This window comes from Euleptes europaea, chromosome 4 (assembly GCF_029931775.1).
Source record: "Euleptes europaea isolate rEulEur1 chromosome 4, rEulEur1.hap1, whole genome shotgun sequence".
NCBI classification, from domain to species: domain Eukaryota; kingdom Metazoa; phylum Chordata; class Lepidosauria; order Squamata; family Sphaerodactylidae; genus Euleptes; species Euleptes europaea.
Genome location: NC_079315.1, coordinates 1,545,674 through 1,571,808, shown reverse-complemented (window position 1 = coordinate 1,571,808; position 26,135 = coordinate 1,545,674). Strand labels below are relative to the sequence as shown.

General features: G+C 45.3%; 1 protein-coding gene across 1 annotated transcript in view; it reads left to right on the top strand.

Moving 5' to 3' along the window:
* The window catches only part of LRMDA (leucine rich melanocyte differentiation associated), a 778,901-nt gene that overhangs the window by 596,204 nt on the left and 156,562 nt on the right, over positions 1-26,135 (top strand). The window lies entirely within an intron of this gene.

The following is a 26,135-nucleotide window of genomic DNA, read 5'->3' as shown; positions in this document are numbered from 1 at the left end:
TGGCATTTGGTAGATCCGAACCTGAAATTTACCAAAATGGTTTTTTTCAGGTTTATTTTTGGTTCGGGTTTATCAATATGCACAAGCCTAGTAGTGTTCTATTCACATGTTATGGGAACTCTCCAGTCACGTGAATTGGAAGTGCACGTGGGGTCCCAACAATGCACCAGATACATGAGATCCCATAATGTTTGAATCAGGCAACGCATGAATTTTCCATGTCGGTACAGCTTCCATTCATGTAAATCAGAACCCTGATTTCTCCAGGTTCTGGTTTGCATGAATGGAGGCTGTACCTGCTTGGTAAATCCACATGTTGGTCGACACACACTTTAAGAGGGCCACTGTGTGAACAGACTGCTGGACTTGATGGGCCTTGGTCTGATCCAGCAGGGCTTTTCTTGTGCTCTTAAGTGATGGTGCTTATGGTCTTCCCACAGTGTGTGAACGGGACCCTACTGTAACATCTGCAGAAGACTAGGATATCTGAATCTCATGCCATTCAGATTAGTTTGAGAATGTGGAGTTGAGAATATCTGGAGTTAAGTTTGCACAACGGCTTCACAGCAAGCCTTTGCCGAATCCGGTTTTATACCATGTCATCACTCAGCCTGGTTTAAGTTTGTGATACTTTGGCAGGGAAAATTATAGTGCCCTGTGGCTTGATCTGGTTAGCCTAGGGTTGCCAACCTCCAGGTACTAGCTGGAGATCTCCTTCTATTACAGCAGATCTCCAGACTATAGAAATCAGTTCACCTGGATAAAATGGCCGCTTTGGCAATTGGACTGTATGGAATTTATGTCCCTCCCCTCCCAAACCCTGCCCTCCTCAGGCTCCACCTCCAAAACCTCCCACTGGTGGAAAAGAGGGACCTGGCAACCCTAGGTTAGCCATTCTTCCCATATCTGAGTGCTTGTGCTTCCTGGATGGATGATCCCAGAACCTGGGGTGTAAAAATCAGCATATGAAGGTCACCCAATGAAAAATGAAATATGCTTTCCCTCTGAATTTTGGATGGTTTGAATATATTTTTTCTGGATAATCTTTATGAACCAAAAGTGTAGTTCAGATATCGTTGAAAACTTCCTGTCTCCTCTTAATGAATAAACATCTGCAATGTGCTTAGAATTTGGTATTTAGCTACCTTTCCAGAAAACAGAGGGATAAGCCTTCAACCGGTAATGGTTTTCTGTCAGTAGCTACCCAGGATAAATCTGACCCGTTGACCTGGAGGTGAGAGTCTCCTTATACCATTTGCTTTCTCCTGACTTTTTTTTATCCCTTAAATCACATGGCGTGTGTGATGGAGATATGTGGGCGCTTTCACTCCAAGAAAAGATTAAAGTAAAAATTATGAAGTGTCCTCAAATGAGGCCTGTGTAGCCCAGTTTTATGCCTATAATAACCCAAAGTCAGAAGCAGCTCACAGCTCTTATCCATTGGCCTCCTCAGGCTTGAATGGAGTCTATCGTTTTAGATTTGTTTTCTCCTGTTTTATGTAAGGGGTGAGGGTGACAGAAAAAAAAAGAGAGTTTCTACCCCTCTTCATGAAGTCCTTCTAGCTTACCTGCCCACCAATTCACAGGAAAAGCTATCGAATGATATTTCCATACAACTCTGAGTGGACAATTGCCTGTGAAATGTTTGGAAGTTATGCAGATTTGAGCATGAGCAGAATCGAGAGCATTTTACACATCACAGTTAATAATAGGGTTGCCAGCCTCCAGGTACTAGCTGGAAATCTCCTGCTATTACAACTAATCTTAGGGTTGCCAGGTCCCTCTTTGCCACCGGTGGGAGGTTTTTGGGGTGGAGCCTGTGGAGAGCAGGGTTCGGGGAGGGACTTCAATGCCATAGAGTCCAATTGCCAAAGCGGCCATTTTCTCCAGGTGAACTGATCTCTATCAGCTGGAGATCAGTTGTAATAGCGGAAGATCTGCTACTACCTGGAGGTTGGCAACCCTAACTGATCTCCAGCCGCTAGAGAACAGTTCACCTGGAGAAAACGGCCACTTTGGCAATTGGACTCTATGGCATTGAAGTCCCTCCCCTCCCCAAACCCTGCCCTCCTCAGGCTCTGCCCTAAAAACCTCCTGCCGGTGGCAAAGAGGGACCTGGCAACCCTAGTCAATAATGAGCCATTTCTTCTATTTACTATGCCATCCTAAGCGGTGTTATACCCTTCGAAGCCCTGTGACTCAATTGGACTTTGGAGGGTGTAACTCTGCTTAGGATTGCACTGTAAGTGTTTGATGCAATTATAGCTTAATTTTCTCTGTTTGGAAAAAAAATCCCCACTTTTCTAAGCATGTTTCACATTGAAAAGGCAGCATTTCTGAGGGAAAACCCAGGTTCCCTTCTTCTCATGGTTCAAAACAAAACAAAACACATTCCTCCAAAGAAGCTGCTGCAACTTGTATAAAGTTTATTTCTATCCCCAGATGTCGACTGCCGGAATCTGCATAAATATATTTTGTGTAAATCTGTCAGCAGCTGTTTTCCATTCAGGTTCCTCGAGATATTAGCCTGTCTTTGAGTTTATGACAAAGTTAAAAAAATTATTCATTAAACTGACCCACAGTATATCCAGTAACTGGAAAATTGCCTTGCCGTTCTATTTGGTTTGTAGATGTGATCAGGAGTAAATTTTTAACTTAATTAATTGGCCGTTTCTGTTGACAAGAAATTTATGTGGTAATAATTTGCTCGAAATAGATGCCGACTGTAGGAAATGAGATATCCGTCATAGTCTTGTGTTCCACCAGCTGCACAGTGGCTATTATGAAAGTATTTCAGCCGGTGACGACCCCAGTGTTTGTGCAGTCAGGATTATATATGCCCACGATCCATTGCCTGCCCGAGAAGCGCTCATGGAGGTCTATGATAACAAAGACTTTGTGATTTATGGCTTGCTGTGAAAGCAGAGCTTGATGAGATTAAACAATTTCATAGCACAAGTGTTTCTTAAGGCCTGATTTGTAGTGGCGAGTGGATGGTAAATCACATTTATATATCCGAAAGCATGCTCAGCAGAGGAGTGCAATTACAGTTTGAGACAGCTACTTTTTATTTAATTTTTATCCTGGTTTTGTCTCTTTTATAACCTCTTTCGTCTGCGAGCCGTTCACCTTCACGAGTCCTTTTCCCTGGTTGGGAGGCCAAAAGACCGAACTCGCCGATGTTCCCCCCGCCTTATGGGCTCACTTGTGGAAAGCGCTGAGGCATTTCTCCAAGCGGCTTTTACTGGTTCCTGAACTGGATTGAGCGGCCTTCTTCAGCTCAATAGTCGGTCAAATGCCAAGGGGGGGGAAAGGGTTGCCAACCTCCAGGTACTTGCTGGAGATCTACTATTACAACTGATCTCCAGCCGATGGAGATCAGTTCCCCTGGAGAAAATGGCTGCTTTGGCCATTGGACTCTATGGCATTGAAGTCCCCTCCCCAAACCTCCCACCGTTGGCAAAGAGGGACCTGGAAACCCTAGGGGGGAAAGGCTTTCTCCTTTGGAGCAATATCAGACTGGGCAGCAAGAACTAGCATTTGGCATACGGAACATGAACAAAGGGTAATTCGAGCACACCATGCCTAGGGTACCAACCTCCAGGTGGGGCCTGAAGATCTCCCAGAATTGCAACTGGCCTCCAGGCGACAGAGATCAGTTCCCCTGGAGAAAATGGCCGCTTTAGATGGTGGACTCTGTGGCATTATACCCTTCTGAGGTCCCTCCCCTCAACAAACTCCTCAAATTTTCAGGAATTTCCCATCCAGTCAGGTCCCCATTTTCCATCCCCGATTTCTCACTCATGCTTTCTGCTGAGATTTGGGGCTCAAAGCGTTGAAGTGTTCTCCCCCAGCCCCCAATGTTTCCAGACTTAAATACATTTGGCTCGTGTGTAATAACAGCAGACTTCCAAATAGGGCTGCCAGCTCTGGGTTGGGAAATACCTGGCGGTTGTGGGGGTGGAGCCTGAGGAGGGCGGGGTTTGGGGAGGGGATGTACTTCAGTGGGGTACAGTGCCCTAGAGTCCACCTTCCAAAGTGGCCATTTTCTCCAGGGGAACTGATCTCTCTCGCCTGGAGATCAGCTGTAATAGCAGGAGATCTCCTCTCCAGCCACCATCTGGAGGTAGGCAACCCTACTTCCAAATTAAACTATGCATCTATCTCTCCCCCCATACACACACACCCCATAAGACAGAAATGTGGAAATATGTGCAGGATCCCCCCCCTTTCCTTTCATGAGGGGCTGACTCAGTTATCTGCGACCGGACAGTGACAGCATGGCCATTTATGGCTGGAATTCCAAAGTACCCGGTCCTATTTCCAAAGTGCAACGGGTGAATTAGAAGTTCTCTGATTCATTTTTATTTCCAAATTATGTACAGAGCTCCCTGCACGCATGACTTACCACAGCTCTTCCATCCCTCCCTCCTTTGGCCTCTTTTTACACCATAGGTATGATCACATCAAGATTCCTTTTGTGCAATAATTTACTGGTGTGCATTTATGTACGTGGACATGATGTGCAACATGCATTATGTATATGACATATACTTGTGTTTGTAAATTGCACTGGGCATGTTCCCTAGAGAGGCCCTAAATAAATAAGTAATACCTAGATTAAAAACAGGAGCCCCGTGGTGCAGAGTGGTAAGCTGCAGAACAGCAGTCAAAAGCTCTGCTCACGACCTGAGTTTGATCCCGACAGAAGTCTGTTTCAGGTAGCCGGCTCAAGGTTGACTCAGCCTTCCATCCTTCTGAGGTCGGTAAAATGAGCACCCAGCTTGCTGGGGGTAAAGGGAAGACGACTGGGGAAGGCACTGGCAAACCACCCCGTAAACAAAGTCTGTCTAGGAAACGTCGGGATGTGACGTCACCCCATGGGTCAGGAATGACCCGGTGCTTGCACAGGGGACCTTTACTTTTTACTTTAGATTAAAAACACTGTGGAAGAAGAAATCCCAATATGATGATTGTAACCGGATCCTGTGGAAGCAGTGTTTTGCTGATATAAAACACAGAACAAAAAAGAACCTTCATGCAATCGCACAAACATATCAAGATGGCTTTTTTGGGTCATGTTTTATCAATGTACCCTGTACATTGGTCGTTTAGAAGGGGTGGACTTGCTAGTGAAATCAAGGAATTGAAAGTTGGGGGGAAATTGTCATGCTTTAATTCTGGGATGAATTTTAGAAATTCTTAAACCACATTCAACGTGCACAGAGAGAACTTCTGGAGCAATACATAGAGCCAGGACAGATTGGCCTGGGATCCTGGAGGGTTTTTGTTGCCATCTTCTGGGCATGGAGTAGGGGTCACTGAGGGTGTCGGGGGGAGGTAGGTGTGAATTTCCTGCATTGTGAAGGGGGTTGGACTAGATGACCCTGGTGGTACCTTCCACCTCTTATGATTCCATAAAATCTTGTCATCTCTAGTTTCCAGAGGTCTCTCAGGAAGGAGTTGTAGAGGCTACAACTATGAATACTTGAAACCCAGATAGGTGAACACCTTAGGTTATGTGGGGTTCTACTTTTTTTGATGTTTATCATATTCTGACATTCCTTAAGAGTATGGCAACAGCAGAGTTAATAGTAGACAAGATGCTTTTAGAAATTTTCAGTTCCTCATCCATCACGATTTGGCGTGTCTTTGACAGCAGATTCCATTCTTTGAGGTGTTTCCTTGAATCTCATTAGTCTAAATCCTATGCAGAAAAATGGATTAAATTTTATCGTCGAAGGTGGCTTTTCTCTGCCTTAATTTTTGCACCTAGTTTTTACCCGCTGTGGTTTATGATTGAGCATTTATGGTTTATGACTCGAGCTTAAGGCTTTATTGATTGTTGTATGATAATTTCTTGTCTTTTGATGATCTATTATTTTTGGGTTGCTCTTAAATAATGTGTGATTGCCAAGGGATCTGAGCTGTGACGTATCACTGGGGGAGGGGTGGAGAAAATGGAAAGCCCACAGTGAACTTTCCTCGCCCTGAGTAGTAATTCACACATGAAGAGCTCCCAAAGGATAATAAATCCTAGAAATAGGGGAAGACTGAGAGATAAATTACTGAAGTATTTCTGTTTATATTGTAGTGAGGCTGAAAGATCAGGGGCATACATTGCGCAAGGCAATGTTCATAAGCAGCTATATTTCCCTCCAAGGTGTACTTACTTACGGATGAACCCAAAGGGGAGACACTTTTCTAGGATTACGTTCATCAGCAGCAAAGTGCGTTCCCCCCTTTTGACGATTTTGGGGGTTAAGGAAGCAATGCCTTCACTCTGAATTGGCTTCACTCTGAATTGGCTTAGTTTGCCTCCATGATGTCAACAGAATAATGGAATCATAGAGGTGGAAGGGTCCATACAGGCCATCTAGTCCAATCCCCTGCTTAATGCAGGATCACCCTAGAGCATCCCTGACAAGTGTTTGTCCAGACTCTGCTTAAAGGCAGATTAGTTATGTACTGTTGCGGCATCCTGTTCATCGTGATGATCCTGGCAGGTCAGAGTAATCCAGGCAGCTGCTCCAGGAAGTCCTTACTCTCAGTTGGCTTTATTGGTCCACCAATCACATAGCTGAACCTGATCAGCTACGTAGGTTCATCTCATTCACACTTGATTGGCCAAGATCAAGGGTGTCACCAATAGGACTGTGCAAAGGGTTGCCAACCTCCAGGTAGTATCTGGAGACCTTCTATTACAACTGATCTCCAGCCGATAGAGATCAGTTCACCTAGAGAAAATGACTGCTTGGGCAATTGGACTCTATGGCATTGAAGCCCCCCCTCCCCAAACCCTGCCCTCCTCAGGCTCCACCCCAAAAACCTCCCCCTGGTGGCGAAGAGGGACCTGGCAACCCTAGCTGTGCATATCGGTAAACCCGAACCAAAAATAAACCTGAAAAAGGCCTTTGGGTAGACAGGAGGAAGAGAAGCCACATGGTAGATTGGAGCAGAGGTTTGGCTAGCAATCTCCTTTCATCCATGGTTGCTGCTCCTCAACCCAAGTGGCTTCCGAAGTTTCCCTTACACCCCTTCTCTTACCAAAAAATTCACATTCACTTGATGCCAGCAGGCCTATGCGGCTGTGAAGCAAAGGGCTTCTTGTGCAAATAAACGATATCATTGACTGCAGCTAAGCACCGTGCATACGTATCTGTAAAGTATATCTATATAAGTGGAGAATTAAAGGAGGTTATGTTTAATTTGTTTTTAATTACAGTCTTTAGCTTACTTTAAGCAAATGCGCCTCTTGAAATTAAAAGTCTGCTTCGCAAGGGTGATGGTACGAGTTTCTTAAGACAGATGGAAATGGAACAGGAGCATCAAAATGTACACAGCTGTGACACAAACCAGCAGCAGTTGGGGGGTTCATGAATCTAGGGCTGCCAGCTCTGGGTTGGGAAAATCCTGGAGATTTGGAGGTGGAACCTGGGGAGGGTGGGATTTGGGAGGGACCTCAGTAGGGTATAATGGCATAGAGTCCACCTTCCAAAGCGGCCATTTTCTTCAGGGGAACTGATTGTGGTCATCTGGAGATCAGTTGTGAGGCCAGGAGATCCCCAGGCCCCAACTAGAGGTTGGCAACCCTACCCATTGGTGGAGTGGCCCAATCAGAAGGCCCTGCCCTTGTCTTTGGGCATTAGAATGGTAGTTTTTAGATATGATTATTTCATCATCCTAATCATCATTATCACAATCCTTGTAAAACACAGCATTTTAAACCTTTTTTTTACCTTCAGATACTCTCTATCATAGACACCCCTGACATTAAACCCCTGCCAACCTCCAGGTGCTAGCTGGAGATCTCCTGCTATTACAACTGATCTCCAGCTGATAGAGATCAGCTCACCTGGAGAAAATGGCTGCTTGGGCAATTGGACTCTATGGCATTGAAGTCCCTCCCCAAACCCCGCCCTCCTCAGGCTCCACCCCAAAAACCTCCTGCTGGTGGCGAAGAGAAGTCTTTGACTATTGTGTGGGATATTGTATAACTGACGTTTTCCTGGGTGGATCCGTAACACGTGACTGCCTGGAATGCTTTTTTCTCTCCCCAACCCCCCGGCTAGACATCAAAATAGTTTTCTGGAAGGCCCAAGAGGTATCCTGTGACATGTGGCTTTTTAAAATGAGATGTCAGTCAGTACCATTGGTGGGAGGAATGTTTGCAATACTTAGCATTAGCACGATTAAAAGGACCACTTTTGCGCTGTCATCTTTGTGTCAGGTGTTCTCCGTTCAGAACTAGCTCCAGTTTGGCGCACGGTAGTATGTGGATTGTGTAGGGTTGCCAGGTCCTTCTTCGCCACTGGCGGGAGATTTTGGGGGCAGAGCCTGAAGAGGGCGGGGTTTGGGGAGGGGAGGGACTTCAATGCCATAGAGTTCAATTGCCAAAGCGGCCATTTTTCTCCAGGTGATCTGATCTCTATTGGATGGAGATTAGTTGAATTAGCAGGAGATCTCCTGCTACTACCTGGCAGTTGGCAACCCTAGCTGGAGATCAGGTGTAATAGCAGGAGATCTCCAGCTAGTACCCGGAGGTTGGCAACCCTAGGATTGTGGGCTATGTTTGTGGGGCAGCCAGATTTGAATTTTAAAAAATTCGGGGAGGGATGGAGATCTGGGAGCAAAGGCCATGTGGGACAGGAGGTAAAGTCTGTGGATCCCAACAGTTCTGGAAGTGGGGCCTCAGAGCATCCCATTCTGGGATAAGGAAAAAGAACTCACTGAGGTCTATGTGTTCTGAACGTTGTGAGATGCTTCTCACCCTTTGAAATTTGTTGAATATTGGCAATTCGCCATAAGAACCGCAATGGAGACCAGCTCACTGATGAAACAGTCTCTTTGGCGAAACGCACACTGATCTACAGGTGGCGTCTGGATGTTGGACTCCGCCGGCTTCCTTTCGAATCTCTTCACGATATTATCTAGGCGGGGCACTGGGCTCCGTGCTCCTCTACAAGCCGTATTGGAATCATTCCCACATTGAACCATTTTACAGCTTTTCTTCATAGTGTCTCCTATTGGAGAGACTTTTGTTACGTGTGTGTTGAATTTTGGCTGTATATAATTCTCACTTGTATATAATTTTACTTAGGTATATAAGTCTTAGGATCATGTAATGGATTAATTATATGCAATAGGTAAGGTAAAGGTCCCCTGTGCAAGCACCGGGTCATTCCTGACCCATGGGGTGACGTCACATCCCGACGTTTCCTAGGCAGACTTTCTTTATGGGGTGGTTTGCCAGTGCCTTCCCCAGTCATCCTCCCTTTACCCCCAGCAAGCCGGGTACTCACCTTACCGACCTCGGAAGGATGGAAGGCTGAGTCAACCTTGAGCCGGCTACCTGAAACCAACTTCTGTTGGGATCAAACTCAGGTCGTGAGCAGAGCTTCGACCGCAGTACTGCAGTTTACCACTCTGCGCCACGGGGCTCCTAATTATATGCAATAGTGGTGTTAAATTTAAGAGTAAAATTGACATTGATATAGAATTTGAGCCTCGTGCTGTTGTTTGTTGTTGACAGTACCTGGAGATCGGCAACCCTACTGGCAACCCTACTAGTAGCCGCTGATAGACCTCTCCTCCACGAATCTGTCTAAACCCCCTATATTTTTAAAGGGTGGTGTTCTGTGGAGAAACCGGCCAAATGGCAGTTTTCAAAGTTAAAATTAAATAGACACCCTCCTTGTAGTTCCACCTTTGCACTGCTCGGGTTCGAAAGTTGTTTTGTTTTGCATTATTTCATCCCGAGGGAGTCACAACCGTTGCCTGGGGGTCGAACGGCGCCTTTCGTCTCTAGGAATGCGTGCCCCCAACTCCCAACCTGCAGGGTAATCTGCATCTTTTATTATATTCAGCCTCACGAGCTGCCCTGCGGTCTCAGGCGTGCCGGTATGAGCCATTAGCCGCCTGTTGGACGTAGGCCTGCCATGTCTTACACACTGCTGCACACGAAACCCTGGTCTGGTACAAGAGGCGCCCGGCTCCTGCCACGCCAGTGGCAAAAGGCCACTTGACTTGTGATCAGCGATCATATGATCCCCTTACAGGGTGCAAGCTCAGTCAACTGGAAGGGGTAAATCATTAAAGGAACAGCACCCGCTACTCCTCCTGCTGAGTAGAGCATCATTGCTAACATAATTTTAACCCCCCTTTCACTAAGCAGCTCACAATACATTAGTTTTTTTTGCAAGAATGTGTTTTGAGAATACCCAGATACATTTACAAAATATGCTGCTCCATTTAAAAAAATACAAGGAATAGTTTTCTGTTGCCTTCGAAGGTCGGACTGGAACCAGTGGGTTGAAATTAAATCCAAAGAGTTTCTGGCTAAACATTCAGAATAAATTTCTGACAGTTATAGCGGTTCCTCAGAGGAACAGGCTTCCTCGGGAGGTGGCGAGCTCTCCTTCTTTGGAGGTTTTTAAGTAGAGGCTAGATGGCCATCTGGCAAGAAGGCAGATCATGAGAGGGAGGGCAGGAAGGGTTGCGTCAGTGCTTGGCTCTCGTGGCCCTTTCTTGCATGCCCAGGGTAGTGCCGATCGCCACTTTGGGGTCAGGAAGCAATTTTCCTCCAGGCCAGATTGGCCAGGGATCCTGGAGGGTTTTTTTAGGTTTTTTTTTTTGCCATCTTTTGGGCATGAAGAAAGGGGACACTGGGGTGTGGGGTGGGAGGTAGTTGTGAATGTCCTGCATTGTGCAGGGGGTTGGACTAGATGACCTTGGTGGTCCCTTCCAGCTCTATGATTCTATGGATTTACTGGATGCTCAATTCTTTAGATGGCAACTGGTCTTTATTAGCTCCCAGGGCTTGGCTTGTGTGACATCGCTTTCCGCAAAACAGTATTTAGAAGTACAGGTTGACTGAAGAAAGAAAGGAGCAATAACTTGAGTGGCCACCAAATTTATACTGTGCTTCTGAGGCTGAAGAAGACTCTTGAGGCCAGTGGAGAAGGGTTGCCAGCGCCAAACTGGGAAATTCCTGAAGATTTTGGGGATGGAGACTAGGAAGGTTGGGGTTTGGGGAGGGGAGGGATCTCAGTAGGGTATAATACTTTAGACTCCACTCTCCAAAGCACCTATTTTCTCCCATGGCACTGATCTCTGTCATCTGGAGATCAGACGTAATACTGGAAGATCTCCAGGCACCTCCTTGAGGTTGGCAACCCTACCAGCAGGCCTGGAGAATCATAGAATCATAGAGTTGGAAGGGACCACCAGGGTCATCTAGTCCAACCCTCTGCACAATGCAGGAATTTCACAACAACCTCCACCACACACACACCCAGCGACCCCTACTCCATGCCCAGAAGATGGCCAAGGTGCCCTCCCTCTCATCATCTGCCTAAGGTCATAGAATCAGCATTAATGACAGATGGCCATCTGTGTGTGTGTGTAAAGTGCCGTCAAGTCGCAGCCAACTTATGGCGAACCCTTTTGGGGGTTTTCATGGCAAGAGACTAACAGAGGTGGTTTGCCAGTGCCTTCCTCTGCACAGCAACCCCAGTCTTCCTTGGTGGTCTCCCATCCAAATACTAACCAGGGCTGACCCTGCTTAGCTTCTGAGATCTGATGAGATCAGGCTAGCCTGGGCCATCCAGGTCAGGGCGATGGCCATCTAGCCTCTGCTTAAAAATCTCCAGGGAAGGAGAGCTCACCACCTCTCGGGGAAATCAGTTCCACTGAGGAACCGCTCTAATTGTTAGAAAATTCTTCCTAATGTCTAGATGGAAACTCTTTTGTTTTAATTTCAACCTGTTGGTTCTGGTCTGACCTTCTGGGGCAACAGAAAACAACTCGGCACCCTCCTCTCTGTGACAGCCCTTCGAGTACTTGAAGATGGTTATCAGATCACCTCTCAGACTTCTCCTCTCCAGGCTAAATGACTTGTCCTTTTAAGACAGGCTTAATGTGTACAGATGGGCAACTGGAGCTGTTCATAGCATGGAGGTCAATAACATCCATTGATATTAAAGTCTCGTTAAGCATCTATTAAAGGGCCAGGACATTTTTTTTCTTCAGGCAGTTGGCAACCCTAGAATCAACCCGTATAATTTGGACCAATGTACACTGGGGGGGAGTTATGCATACCCCCTGTTGAAACAGGGGTGTTCAGACAGGAAGGCGTGGTTTTTCTCTCTTAGGAGGAGATCTAAAGGAAAGAATTGTCTCATCTGGGGTATGTTGAGCTAGGCTGTGTAGATTATTTTCCATTTTCTACTTTAAATTTGGGGATTTAAAATCAATGAAATCAGGTATCATTGACCAAACTAACAAGGAGTTTCATTGGATTTAATTTCTACTTATTATGTGCAATTAGGATAATTGTTTACTTTGGTGTCAGTTTGTTGAATTTAATTCTGCATCCGATTCCTGGCTTAAAGTTCTTATTTGTGTAGATTCCCCCCCCCCTTTAAACAGTTATTTCAAAGAGCCCCTGGTGGGCATTAGCAGCTAGAAATTTTCATTGGGGGAAAATGGTAATTGGGGCAAAAATAGACGTGCTTGGTTTTACCTGGATTCTGGGGCTCTCAGCTAGTATGGGTCTGGCCCATTAAGCGACCCAGATTCCAATATTTTTCTTTTTCTAACGAAAACGTCTAGGAGATTTTCTTCTCCCATTTGTGCAACAGAAGTGAGCCTGTATCAACATTCTTTGTTTTAGCCAGTAAGGGAAGTCAAAGCCATGATTGACAGGTACGGGAAGCAATTCCCTGCTGCCAACCCAAAACTGGCAACCCTACAACAGATCCATGTCTCCGAGCAATCCATAGTTCTGTCTGCATTTTCTTAGGTTTTAAGTGACTTCTAAAACAAAACAAATGGGGAGGGGCTGTGGCTCAGTTTGTAGAGCCTCTGCTTGGCATGCAGAAGGTCCCAGATTATAATCCCCAGCATCTCCAGTTAAAGGGACCAGGCAGGTAGGTGATGTGAAAGACCCTTTTCTGCCTGAGGCCCTGGAGAGCGGCTGCCGGTCTGAGTAGACAATACTGACTTTGATGGACCAAGGGTCTGATTCCCTATCAGGCAGCATCATGTGTTCAAAACAAAACACTACCAAGTAATTTTATGGGGAAATGTCTCATGCTGCCTTGTGAATTTCCAGTTTATGCCACCAAAAGTAACATAATAAAAATGGATTCTCTCTCTTTAGAAATATGTAAAGGGAACCAATCTCTTCCTCAGCTCTGCTAGTTAGATTAAGAACAGCGGAAAAACTAAGCAGTCCTTTATTTTTTCCAAATGGAAAATAATTTTCGGCAATGTGCTAGCAAGTCAAAGGGAGATGGTTTGGGCAGCAGCAGCAGCAGCAGCAGCAGCAGGAGGAGAAGAAGAAGAAGAGTTGGTTTTTATATGCCGACTTTCTCTACCACTTAAGGGAGACTCCAACCGGCTTACAATCACCTTCCCTTCCCCTCCCAACAGACCCCCTGTGAGGTAGGTGGGGCTGAGAGAGTGTGACTAGCCCAAGGTCATCCAGCTGGCTTCATGTGGAGGAGTGGGGAAACAAATCCAGTTCACCGGATTAGTCTCTGCCGCTCATGTGGAGGATTGGGAATCAAACCCGGTTCTCCGGATCAGACTCCACCACTCCAAACCACCGCTCTTAACCACTTCACTACGCTGAACCTCGATCTATATTGCTCACTTTCAGATACACTTTGCTGTGATTTCTGGCTCATCTAGATGATGCTGGCATACCCACGTTTACCATGGAGAGGGGAGGGACTCCAAAGCCGTAGAGTCCAATTGCTGAAACGGCCATTTTCTCCAGGGGAGATCTCTTATCGGCTGGAGGTCCAATCTCTTATCGGCTGGAGGTCCGTCGTAATAGTAGGAGATTTCCAGCTAGTACCTGGAAGTTGAGATAAATATGCACAAGTACTAACAAAGTATGGCTGAGTAAACAATAGTACAAGGCTCAAACACTCAAATAGCAAAGACGTATATTTGAAAGTTACAATAGTGAAAGTGCAGGAAGTGACAAAGGAAACTTAACACAAAAATCTATTCACTAAGATCTAAAGGTCGATAAATATGATAAAGTCAATAATTATGTCTCGATAGAATCTTTAAAAGTTCATAATAAATATATTCAAATCCTTGCGTTGTGGAGACAGAAGTCAGGAGAAGACGGAACGCGGTCCGGATGCCTTGCGTTTTTGCCGCCCCTCAGGGCGTTCCGTCTTCTCCTGACTTCTGTCTCCACAACGCAAGGATTTGAATATATTTATTATGAACTTTTAAAGATTCTATCGAGACATAATTATTGACTTTATCATATTTATCGACCTTTAGATCTTAGTGAATAGATTTTGTGTTAAGTTTCCTTTTTGTCACTTCCTGCACTTTCACTATTGTAACTTTCAAATATACGTCTTTGCTATTTGAGTGTTTGAGCCTTGTACTATTGTTTACTCAGCAGTACCTGGAAGTTGGCAACCCTAAAAATACAAGACAAGCCCATTTGGCTTCGTTGCCCAACATGTGAATTTAGAGGGCAAAGATATGGACAGTGAGCAACCTAAAATGGTGAATTTGGCTTAAAACCATAACTTTCTACATTTTTCTTTGTCTAATTTGTAAACCTGAATGTGCATGCGCACGTGTGGTGTGTTAAACCGTCTTCCAGTTGCTTCTTCATCTTACAGGCTTCAGCACCCAGTTATTCCATGGAATTTGAATTTTAACATGGCATGAATGAAGAATTTGGCTGCTTCGTTGACCATTACCTGCATTTGGTATTTACAATTTCACCAACAGATTATCTCCAGTGAACAAAGATCCATATTAGCCCCTGCCATTAATCAGAGCATTATTGCATGTTCAGCAGCCGTGGGTAATGGGTCATTTATACATAAGGGGAGAGGATCATTTTTCCGTAATCTTGAGGCACATTAAAAGCAAACAAAGACCTGCAAAGGTGTATGAATAAAATCAACAGTGGGCGGTTTTGACCATTTCTGATCTTTAAAACAATATTGTGTATATTTCACATGGGTCTGCAAGCTATTTCAGAATTGATTCACGCCACCTTTCTTTATGATTTTTACCATAGAGTTGTGGGGAAATCCTAGCACGTCTCTTGATTTGGTGAGGTGAGGTTGCTTCTGGTTACACAGTCGGAAATGATGTTGCAGTGTTGTGTGGCTCCATGTGATTGGGTCTGCACCAAATGTTTTTTGAAGCATCAGGGGAATTTTAAGCCCCCTTTTTTATTTCAGTTTTTTATTTCGTTTTTTTAATTTCAGACTTGGGGGACCAAGTCTGCAGGAACATCTGTCTGGGGTGAATGGATTTAAGTATTTGCAGGCAGGGGGGCACACTTTGGAATGAGATATACAGGATATAACCCCGCTCCCTGACATTTTGTGGTTGGCTTTTCCTAGGGTTGCCAACCACCAGGTAGTAGCTGGAGATCTCCTGCTATTACAACTGATCTCCAGCCAATAGAGATCAGTTCGCATGGAGAAAATGGCCGCTTTGGCAGTTGGACTCTATGGCATTGAAAAAGACTGGGGACCCCTGCTATACTATCTTGTACTTTGAACATAAGTTGTGGTATGTTTTCCCAAGAGGCTGGCCACCTTAAGAAACATACAGTTCGCCTTTCATGTGTTTGCTAATAAGTAGGGTTGCAACCTTTCCGCAACCGGCGGGAGGTTTTTGGGGTGGAAAAGGGCAGGGTTTGAGGAGGGGAGGGACTTCAATGCCATAGAGTCCAATTGCCAAAGCTGCCATTTTTCTCCAGGGGAACGGATCTCTATCGGCTGGAGATCAGTTGTAATAGCAGGAGATCTCCAGCTATTACCTGGTAGTTGGCAACCTACTAATGAGTTTTCTTAACAGGGTAATCGACTCTGTGTTGCTCCGTGGGCAATTACCCTGGGAACATGGAAGGGGTCACGAGCTATGTGCCTGAATGCCGCTCCCATAGATACATTTTGTGTTTGATTTTTTTTTTAAAGGACTGAGATAGTGGAGGCAGAGCATCGTGAATGTGTGTGTGTGTGTGTGTGTGTGTGTTAGAAGATGCCTATCATCAGTATGGAATGTTTCAGGGCAGGAACACCTTGGTAAGATACAAAGTTTATTACATTCCCAGGCCGTGTTATCCTTGTCAACCAGATTAAAGCGTTCTTCGGTCCCTGCGCTGCATTAACATAACAAGTGAGGAAATAATGTAGTGTTTTTACACGGAGCAGCTGATCAATTTTGACGTTAAGTGTGTGAGAAATCACATGAAAATCTGAAGCAACCAAGAGGAATAATTAGGAGCCAACAGAACAATCTTGGTAATATGACAACACACTTAAAGCACCTCACAGGACTGAAATCGTCAGGTTTGCTTGACCTATATCTTTAATAATACAGCTCATTGCCCTTTTATTAAAGCTGGAGGGGAAGAGAGAGTGCCCGCTCTGTCTTGTTTTAGGAGCAGCTGCAAAAAACGAAGAAGTTTTATTTATCGACCCTTGGCCAAACGACCTGTTCGGTTATTGCCAACGCAAGTCACCTCAGCAAGGACTACTACTTTAAATACATACACATATATATTTAACTATATATGTATATGTGTGTGTACAGGTGTACCTCACTTTATGGTGCCTCGCTTTATTGCGCTTTGCAGACGTTGCATTTTTAGCCAATTGAAATTTCGTGGCAGCCTTGCGTTGAGCAAGTCTATTAGCACCATTTTCCCAACAGCATGTGCTCACTTCGTGCCCCTGTGCCACATTTTGGTAATTTGAATTAACGTATGTACATTGTGTGTTTGTTTGTTTTTAGACATAATGCTATTTCACATTTAATAGACTGCAGATCATAGAATCATAGAGTTGGAAGGGACCGCTAGGGTCATCTAGTCCAACCCCCTGCACAATGCAGGAAATTCACAAGTATCTCCCCCCCACAACCCCCCCACAAACCCCTACTCCATGCCCAGAAGATGGCCAAGGGTTCCCTCCCTCTCATGAATTGCCTAAGGTCATAGAATCAGTGCTGCTGACAGATGGCCATCTAACCTCTTCTTAAAAACCTCCAGGGAAGGAGAGCTCACCACCTCCCGAGGAAGCCTGTTCCACTGAGGAACCGTTCTGTTAGAAAATTCTTCCTAATGTCTAGACAGAAACTCTTTTGATTTAATTTCAACCCGTTGGTTCTGGACCGACCTTCTGGGGCAAAAGAAAACAACTCAGTAACCTCCTCTCTATGACAGCCCTTCAAGAACTTGAAGATGGTCAAGTACTTGAAGATGTGTACTGGGAAACCCAACAAATTGTGTGACTCACTTTATTGCGATATTCACTGTATTGCAGTGGTCAGTAACCGAACCCACAATATCTCTGAAGTATGCCTATATATGTGTATATCTCTCTCTGTGTGTACATATATATACAGTATGTATATGTGTGTGTATACACACTCACATACAGGCTTAGGTTAGCAAAGGGGAAAATAAATATTATCTAACCCTCAAATAAGATAAATGACATTGTATGCAGTAGAAATAACCTCCTGTTTAGTTAGAACATAAGAACTATACGGGACAATAAAAGTGGTTATAGCTGCCCTCTGTCTCTGTTTAGGAAATATGATTGTGTTTAAGATAACGCCAAACATACTTATTTGTACAATATCACAGACTCTATAATTGTTCACATTGTTGATAGTTTCCATACATGCAGAAAGAAGCTGCTTTTTAAAAAACAGTCTTCCTGGAATTCATAAAAATGGAGAAAGGAAACTTTTATTTAGACTGTTGTTTTGCTTTTTTTTACAAAGAGGCCCAAAGCAGCCCACGGTAAATAATGGAAAATATGCAGATTAGGGCTTTCTGATGTTAATCGAACTTTGGCATTTAAATTACATATGCAGTGAGCGGGGGTCACTAGCGTTCTCCCCACATTTCTCATTAGGGGCCGTGACTGAGCGGGTGTGGCCCACTAAGGCTACCTAAAGGATTCTTTATGATGGAGGCCATTTCCAAGGAGGCCCATTAAGTTCAGAGCAGGGATGAGATTTGAACCAAGGACTTCCTGTGGATTCAGCTCTGAAGGTCAAAATAGATGCCAAGTTCGTGGCTTTCTTCTTGGTTTTAGAAGGTCAACTATAGAAATGCAGAGCCTTGATTTGGTTTATGGCCATGCAGTAGGGTTGCCAGTCACTCCTCGCCATCGATGCGAGATTTTTGGGGCGGAGCCTGAGGAGAGCAGAGTTTGGGGAGGGGAGGGACTGCAATGCCATAGAGTCCAATTGTCAAAGCGGCCATTTTCTCCAGGTGAACTGATCTCTATCGGCTGGAGACCAGTTGTAACAGCAGGAGATCTCCAGCTAGTACCTGGAGGTTGGCAACCCTACAGTGCAGAGTGGGCAAAGGGAATAAAACCCTTCAATGTCCATATGGTTTTATCAGTCAAAACTGCCATCTGCCCACTTTTAGCTCCTTCCAGGAAAAAAGGGGTTTTAAATGACCTGATTTAATTCTTCCGTTACAACTTTTGGAAATAACCAGTGTGTAGGGTTGCCAACCAGGTAGTAGCTGGAGATCTCCTGCTATTCCAACTGATCTCCAGCGAACAGAGATCCGTTCACCTGGAGAAAATGGCCACTTTTGCAACTGGACTCTATGGCATTGAAGTCCCTCCCCTCCCCGAACCCCAACCTCCTCAGGCTCTGCCTCCAAAACCTCCTGCCGGTGGTGAAGAGGGGCCTGGCAACCCTACTGACAACACCTTTCTTCAAGTCCGTCATGTGTTTTTAGAAAGTGGGAGGGGAAAGGTGGGAATTTTGCCCAGCAAGGCAAAAATTGGTGATTGGAGATTTGATTGGCGGTGTAGATTTTCTAAAAACCATTGCTTTTGGCAGGAGTAGCCGCCACAGCACAAAGATCTTCCCTTTGTCACTAAAAGTAACCTTTCTCGAAAATTTCTTGAGGAAATGAAGAAAGAACAAGCATTGCATGCAGTCTGAGTTATGATCCAGTTGCTTTTTAGTATGTATGTTCATCTGCCACTTTTAATATTTATATCCAGATGTGCCAGCTTGCCAAACGAGAACTTCTATTATTTTCAATCGTATCAGGAAATGTGGGGGGGAAACTGGCTGGTATACAGCAACATTCTGTCCGGCACGGCATCCCCACACGGGCATTTTTGCCTGTGGAAACTATAAATATTGCAGGGATACAGAAAGAAATAAACTCTTCATCAATCCTAGCGATGGGAAAAGGTACTGTTTAAAAGACTGCACAGCCTGTAACTCTGTAGATGCATTTTATGCCGTTATGGTACACAGGCAAAAAAAAAAAAAAAAAAACTTTCAGAAATTGTAAAAATAGAAGTTTAGTCAAATTGTGGAACTCCCTGCCTCAGGATGTGGTGATGGCTGTCAACTTGGAGGGCTTTAAGAGGGGAGTGGACATGTTCATGGAGGAAAGGGGTATTCATGGCTATTAGTTGGAATGGATGCTGGTCATGCTGCATACCTATTCTCTCTAGTATCAGAGGAGCAGGCCTATTATTTTGGGTGCAGTGGAACGCAGACAGGATAATGCTGCTGCAGTCGTCTTGCTTGTGGGCTTCCTAGAGGCACCTGGTTGGCCACTGTGGGAACAGACTACTGAACTTGATGGGCCTGAGTCTGATCCAGCAGGGCTTTTCTTATGTTCTTATGTTCATACCTATTATCTCCCGGATCAGAGGAGCATGCCTATTATCTTAGGTGCTTTGGAACGCAGGCAGGATGGTGCTGCTGCAATCGTCTTGCTTGTGGGCTTCCTGGAGGCACCTGGTTGGCCACCGTGTGAACAGACTGCTGGACTTGATGGGCCTGGGTCTGATCCAGCTGGGCTTTTCTTGTGTTCTTATGTTCCTTTGAGGCCTAGTTTTCAGTAAAGTGATAAGCCTTGTGTACTCCCTGTAACCTTTCCAAATTGCAAGTGAGGTTTCATATCACTGCATGCGCACAATCCCCCCCCCCATATAATGCTAGACTTCAAGGATCCCAGCCGAGCATTCGCCTTGATTTCTGTGTGCCAGAATGTCGTTGATGTGGAAGTCCATTTTTCCATGCGAACTCCGCGTTCGTTGGTCCTGCTGAAATAAATGCAGAGGAGCGTACTGTGAATCAGCTGGCTCTTGCATGTATCACAGACATAGGGTTGCCAGCTCTGAGTTGGGAAATACGTGGAGATTTGGGGTGGTGGAGCCTGAGGAGGGCGGGGTTTGGGGAGGGGAGGGACTTCAATCGGGAATAATGCCATAGATATGGTTGCCAGGTCCCTCTTTGCCACCGGCGGAAGGTTTTGGGGGCAGAGTCTGAGGAGGGCAGGGTTTGGGGAGGGGCGGGACTTCAATGCCATAGAGTCCAATTGCCAAATCAGCCATTTTCTCCAGGGGAACTGATCTCTATCGGCTGGAGATCCGTTGTAATAGCAGGAGATCTCTAGCTAGTACCGGGAGGTTAGGAACCAAAATAATGCACTTGTATAGCTAACAATAAAAGCTCAGACTCAAACTGAAATGCAATTAGGTCTATTCAAAGGAACAACCTTAATTATAAGAATAAATACGTGCTCAGAGAGCAAAGGACAAAAATCAAACAATATTCACAGTTACAGTATCCCAAAGGTAAGTATAAGTATACAATTTCTCTAAAAGGTAAATCGAGGTATAATAGGCCAAAAGTCCAAACATCCAACTGGTAAGTATGCACAGGCAACGGAGTAGTTATAAACCGCAATGGGCTTCCGGTAAAGTCCCCATTTCATATTCTTTTTTCAAGCTTCAAATGTTTCCGTGTGCCAATAACCCTTATGGGAAAAGAAGCTTGTAAGCTTGCAATTAAATATGGACAGCTTTGGTACCGGGAGGTTGGCAACCCTAGCCATAGAGTCCGCCTTCCAAAACGGCCATTTTCTCCAGGTGAACTGGGGAAATCAGGTGTCACCTGGGGATCAGTTTTAATAGCGGGGTATCTCCAGCCACCACCTGCGCTAGCCCTTCGTCCCTCGAATTGTAAAATGGCATGAACGTCTGTTAAGAAGCAAGACCAGCCGGTTTGCTCTCGGCTTCAAAATCCCCTGCAAATCCCCCATCTCCCTGTTTGCTGCCTGGTTCCCACTCTCGGCTTTGCCCCAGCTCCTTCTGAAAAGGAAAGGAAGAAAGAGCTCTTCTTTTGGGGGCTGGCAGGCTGGCGGAGGGGAGCCTAGCAACAGCATTCTTGGGCCTTAAGTAGCTGCAAGCCCCTCGCTGAACCCTTTGAAGTGACTGTCAGGCCAGATTTATTTTGTTTTAGCACATTGTCTACTTGTCCAGATGTATCAGGAGATAAAAAGGAGTCATGTTTACACTCTTCCCCCCCCCCTTTAAGATGTAATTAAATCGTGGTTTTGATGAGTCTCCAGGAGATTGGGGATGAAATAGGCTAGCAACTGAACTTATTCCACTTTACTCCAGCCAATTCGTGCTTTCTAACACCTGATGCATTTTTCAAAAAAGGCATGAGGCTGTGTTGATTTGCTTGCGCCAAACCCTTTGACCGTTGTATCCCAAAGATATGATAGCTGAGGAACCCTTCCACTGTAGGGAAGCATGGTGTAGTGGTTAAGAGCGGTGGTTTGGAGCGGAGGATGCTGATCTGGAGAACCGGGTTTGATTCCCCACTCCTCCACATGAAGCCTGCTGGCGGGTGACCTTGGGCTAGTCACTGCTCTCTCAGCCCCACTTACCTCGCAGGGTGTTGGTTGTGGGAAAGGGAAGGGAAAGTGATTGTAAGCCGGTTTGAATCTCCCTTGAGTGGTAGAGAAAGTTGGAATATAAAAACCAACTCTTCTTCTTCTTCTTTGCTTTGGGAAAGATTCTGATGGTAATATTGAGATTGCCAATCTATAGGGTTGCCAACTCTAGGTTGGGAAACACCTGGAGATTTTGGGGGTGGAGCCTGGGGTTTGAACAGGGGAGGGTCCTCATCAGGGTATAATGCAATAGAGCCTACCCTACAAAGCAGTCGTTTTCTCCAGGGGAAATGATCCTGGTTGTCTGGAGATCAATCGTAATAGTGGGAGATCTCCAGGTGCCGCCTGGAGGTTGGCAACCCTACCAATCTAAGCCTCGAACAGCAAAGTTTCTGGTACTGGTTGATCTTAAATGCATCTTGAGAGCTAGCTGAACATGGCCAGGGAGAGCATGTCGTAAATGAATCCCTTTAACGTTTGAGGTCTGCACATTTAGCAGTGTTGTCCTAAACCAGTGGTTCCCAACCTTTTTTTGACCAGGGACCACTAGGACTTTTTTGTTCGGCGCAGGGACCCCAAGGTTCAAAATAAAAATTCAGAGAATTTGAAAATAAACTTTAATCATAACTGTTAGTTAAACATTAAACTTAGAATAATATTTGAATATATATTTTTATAATAGAGAACTTTTAACTGAAAATATTAATTTGTTATGGGTTTATAACTTTGTTTTGCGGACCTTAATTTAGTCCACGGACCCCCGGTTGGGAACCAGTGTTCTAAACTCTATTAATAATCTGTGGAGTGCAGTGACAACTCGATTTCTGAGTGCACTACCGGGGGACGGGCTGGGTGCCGACAATTCTAGCTTTAATGTGTAAAAAAAGTTTCTCTGTTTGTCTCTTTAAAAGAAGGTTAGTCCACAGCACCCCCTTCTGCTAACTCAGCTGTCTGGCAAGAGGCCCCAGGTACAGCTTAAAAAACATTCTTCTCCCCCCCCCCCCCGCCCGCCCCGCCAGCACACACAGCAGGAAGACTTCCGAAAGCATCTAGGTAACTTTCCCAGGCCTTTTAACAAAGAGACCAAAGTAGCTTAATAACAGTAAACTCGCAGCGACCTCTAATCTGTAGGGTCAAGTTTCCATCATAGAGATTAATCTCCAATCACTCATATGTCACAAGAGAGGGGGAAATCATTAATTTAAGGAGGAGAAGGCTGGGGCGAAGCACACTGGAAGGAAAAATGAACCGAACGGCGGTGGGGTTGTGAGATTCGAGTCTCTCTATGCGGCTTTTGGGATCGGTTTACACGGCTGGCAGAACTGCGTGGTGAAAAATTTCCTGCGGAGCAATGCGTAACGTAGTCTTCCGCTCTCAGAAAGCACTTAGAATCATAGAATCGTAGAGTTGGAAGGGACCACCAGGGTCATCTAGTCCAACCCTCTACACAATGGAGGAATTTCACAACAACCTCCACCACACACACACACCGACCCCTACTCCATGTCCAGAAGATGGCCAAGATTCCCTCCCTCTCATGATCTGCCTAAGGTCATAGAATCAGCCTTGCTGACAGGTGGCCATCTAGCCTCTGCTTAAAAACCTCCAGGGAAGGAGAGCCCACCACCTCCCGAGGAAGCCTGTTCCACTGAGGAACCACTCTAACTGTTAGAAAATTCTTCCTAATGTCTAGACGGAAACTCTTTTCATTTAGTTTTAACCCGGTGGTTCTGGTCCGACCTCTTGGGGCAGCAGAAAACAACTTGGCACCATCCTCCATATGACACTTTGCCAAGAGAAGGAAAGGGATCACAATTCTTCAGCAAAGAGAGATCTTTTTAAAATTTTGTTTCTAAGCTGCTGTTCTATGGAAAACTTTGAAGGCCCTGAAATGGTACATAAGAACATAAGAACATGAGAAAGGCCCTGCTGGATCAGACCGAGGTCCGTCAAGTCCAGCAGTCTGTTCACACAGTGGCCAACCAGGTGCCTCGAGGAAGCCACTAACGAGACAACTGCAGCAGCACCATCCTGCCTGGGTTCCACCGCTACAGTACTTTTTGCTACAGAAAAATGAATCTCATGGAAAATTTGCCCCAGCCTAGGAGGTTCATACAGGAGAAAGCCCTTGAACATCACTAGACATACCCAAGAAGGATGGGGATGTTTGAATTTCTCGCTTTATTAAAAAAAAGTTTTCTCTCTCAATGATTGTGGGAATCTCTGGGTGGCTTCTTGGAAGAGTACAAAACCAAGAGGAAAGGCAGGATATAAAGGTTTAAATTAATTCATTATTATTCATAATAATAAATAATGGTTTAGTAAATCAATAAATAATAAATGCACTCCAGGTCTTCTTTTTCCTTCCTAGTCCCCTCTTCTTTTGTTTCATGGGGTGTGTATCTGTATATCTATATCTGTATATCTATGGTCATTTATGCATGGGTATTTTTCCTGAGGTTCGTTGCTCGCTGGACCCACACTTTCCTGTTGGGACTGGGAGTCTATGCACCAGCAGTCCTCAAGCTCAAATCAAGAAGCATTTGAATCCTCACCCCTTGAAATGCTGATTTGTAATTGGCTGTAGTGAGAGAAAAGTCCCCCCAAGCCCAATTGCCACATAAAAAAGTATTTTAAGAGCATTTTAAGAACAAAAACAAAAAACAGAGCTATTTGAAATGAAAGGGGGGGGGAGAGAAACCCAAGCCTTGTTTTTAAAAGCCTTCCGTTCAGAAAGAGCTCCAAGGAAGCAGGAAGCATTTGAATCCCCGCCCCTTGACATGCTGCTTTGTAATTGGTTGACTGCTTGCTGTGAGAGAAACCAAGCTTCTGCGTCTTGTGCTTTGCCTTATGCAAGGGGTTTCACCCGGGCTGAGCTCAAGGGAGAGGGAAGAATCGGATCAACAGAGGAATGGGAAGTCCTGGGATTTGTTAGGGCTGGCTGCAAGGTCATCTTTAATGGATGGTGGGGCTGGGGGTGGGGGAGAATGATCTGTACAATAATGTCACTTGCGAGGTAAACCATAGAGTTTTTGGAGGAATGTGCTAGAGCAGGGGTGTCAAACTCAATTGTTACAAGGGCCGGATATGAGATAAATATCACTTGGTCGGTCAGTGGTTCCCAACCTTTTTTTGACCAGGGACCACTAGGACTTTTTTGTTCGGTGCAGGGACCCCAAGGTTCAAAATAAAAATTCTGAGAATTTGAAAATAAACTTTAATCATAACTGTTAGTTAAACATTAAACTTATAAAAATATATGTTCAAATATTATTCTAATAGAGAACTTTTAATTGAAAATATTAATTTATTATGGGTTTATAACTTTGTTTCGCGGACCTTAATTTAGTTCTCGGGGACCCCTGGGGGTCCATGGACCCCCAGTTGGGAACCAGTGGTCCAGGCCATGCCTTGCCTTGCCAACCCAGATTGAGAGTGGAGGGGGTGGCTGCCTTGGGTGGCTCGTGGGCCAGATAAGAGCTCCCAAGGGGCTGGATCTGGCCCTTGGGCCTTATGTTTGACACCCCTGTGCTAAAGCGTCCCCATCACTTTCGGGTTTACCCCAGAAGGGATGTTAATTGCCCACCGGCCAGCTGAGGGATGGCAGATAGCCTCCTTAATTGGTGGGCAATTGCCCACCATTACTTGGTATCTGGTGACCCTATCCCAGTCCCTCATCTACATAAATGGCTCTTGAAATACATTACTCCTAAAGTACATTTACTCCTAAAAAACATTAGTTGTAAGCAATGAAATATTATGGTGGATGATCCTGGGGACCTTAAAGTGCCAACAGAGTTGCCATCTCTTGTTTGGGGAATTCCTGGGGATTTGGGGGTGGGGTCCGTGGAAGGCAGGGTTTGGGAAGGAGAGGGGCCTCAGCCAAGTAAAGTGCCATTGACTCCACCCACCAAAGCAGCCATTTTCTCCAGGGGAACTGATCTCCGTAGTCGGGTTGTAATTCTGGGGGGACATCTCCAGGCCCCAACAGGAGGTTGGCAATCACAGGTGCCAAAGTGGCGAGACGCTGGTGGTGGGGGAGAAAGGCGGCGAATAACTGAAGATTTTGAAAAATCAAAGGGAAACAAATGTTTTAGGTGTGCAATATGGTGTGGTAAAACAGATCAGTTTTGATCCCCTCTGAAGCAGCCATCAGATCACAATGGCGGAAAGTCTGGCAGCCTTTGATCAGCGAGAGACGTTTCAAACGGGTTCTTAATTCAGACTGTCTTAAGGTGACTCAGCAGTGGGAGTGGGAAGCGAAGAGGAGGGGAACTCTTGATAACAGCTGGGATTTAAATTTGCTTCCACCACCACCCCCTACTTTTTGTTTGGGAAGGATTTCCATTATTTGCCCCTTCCTCTTTTCCGCGTAGAAGAATGACGGGCC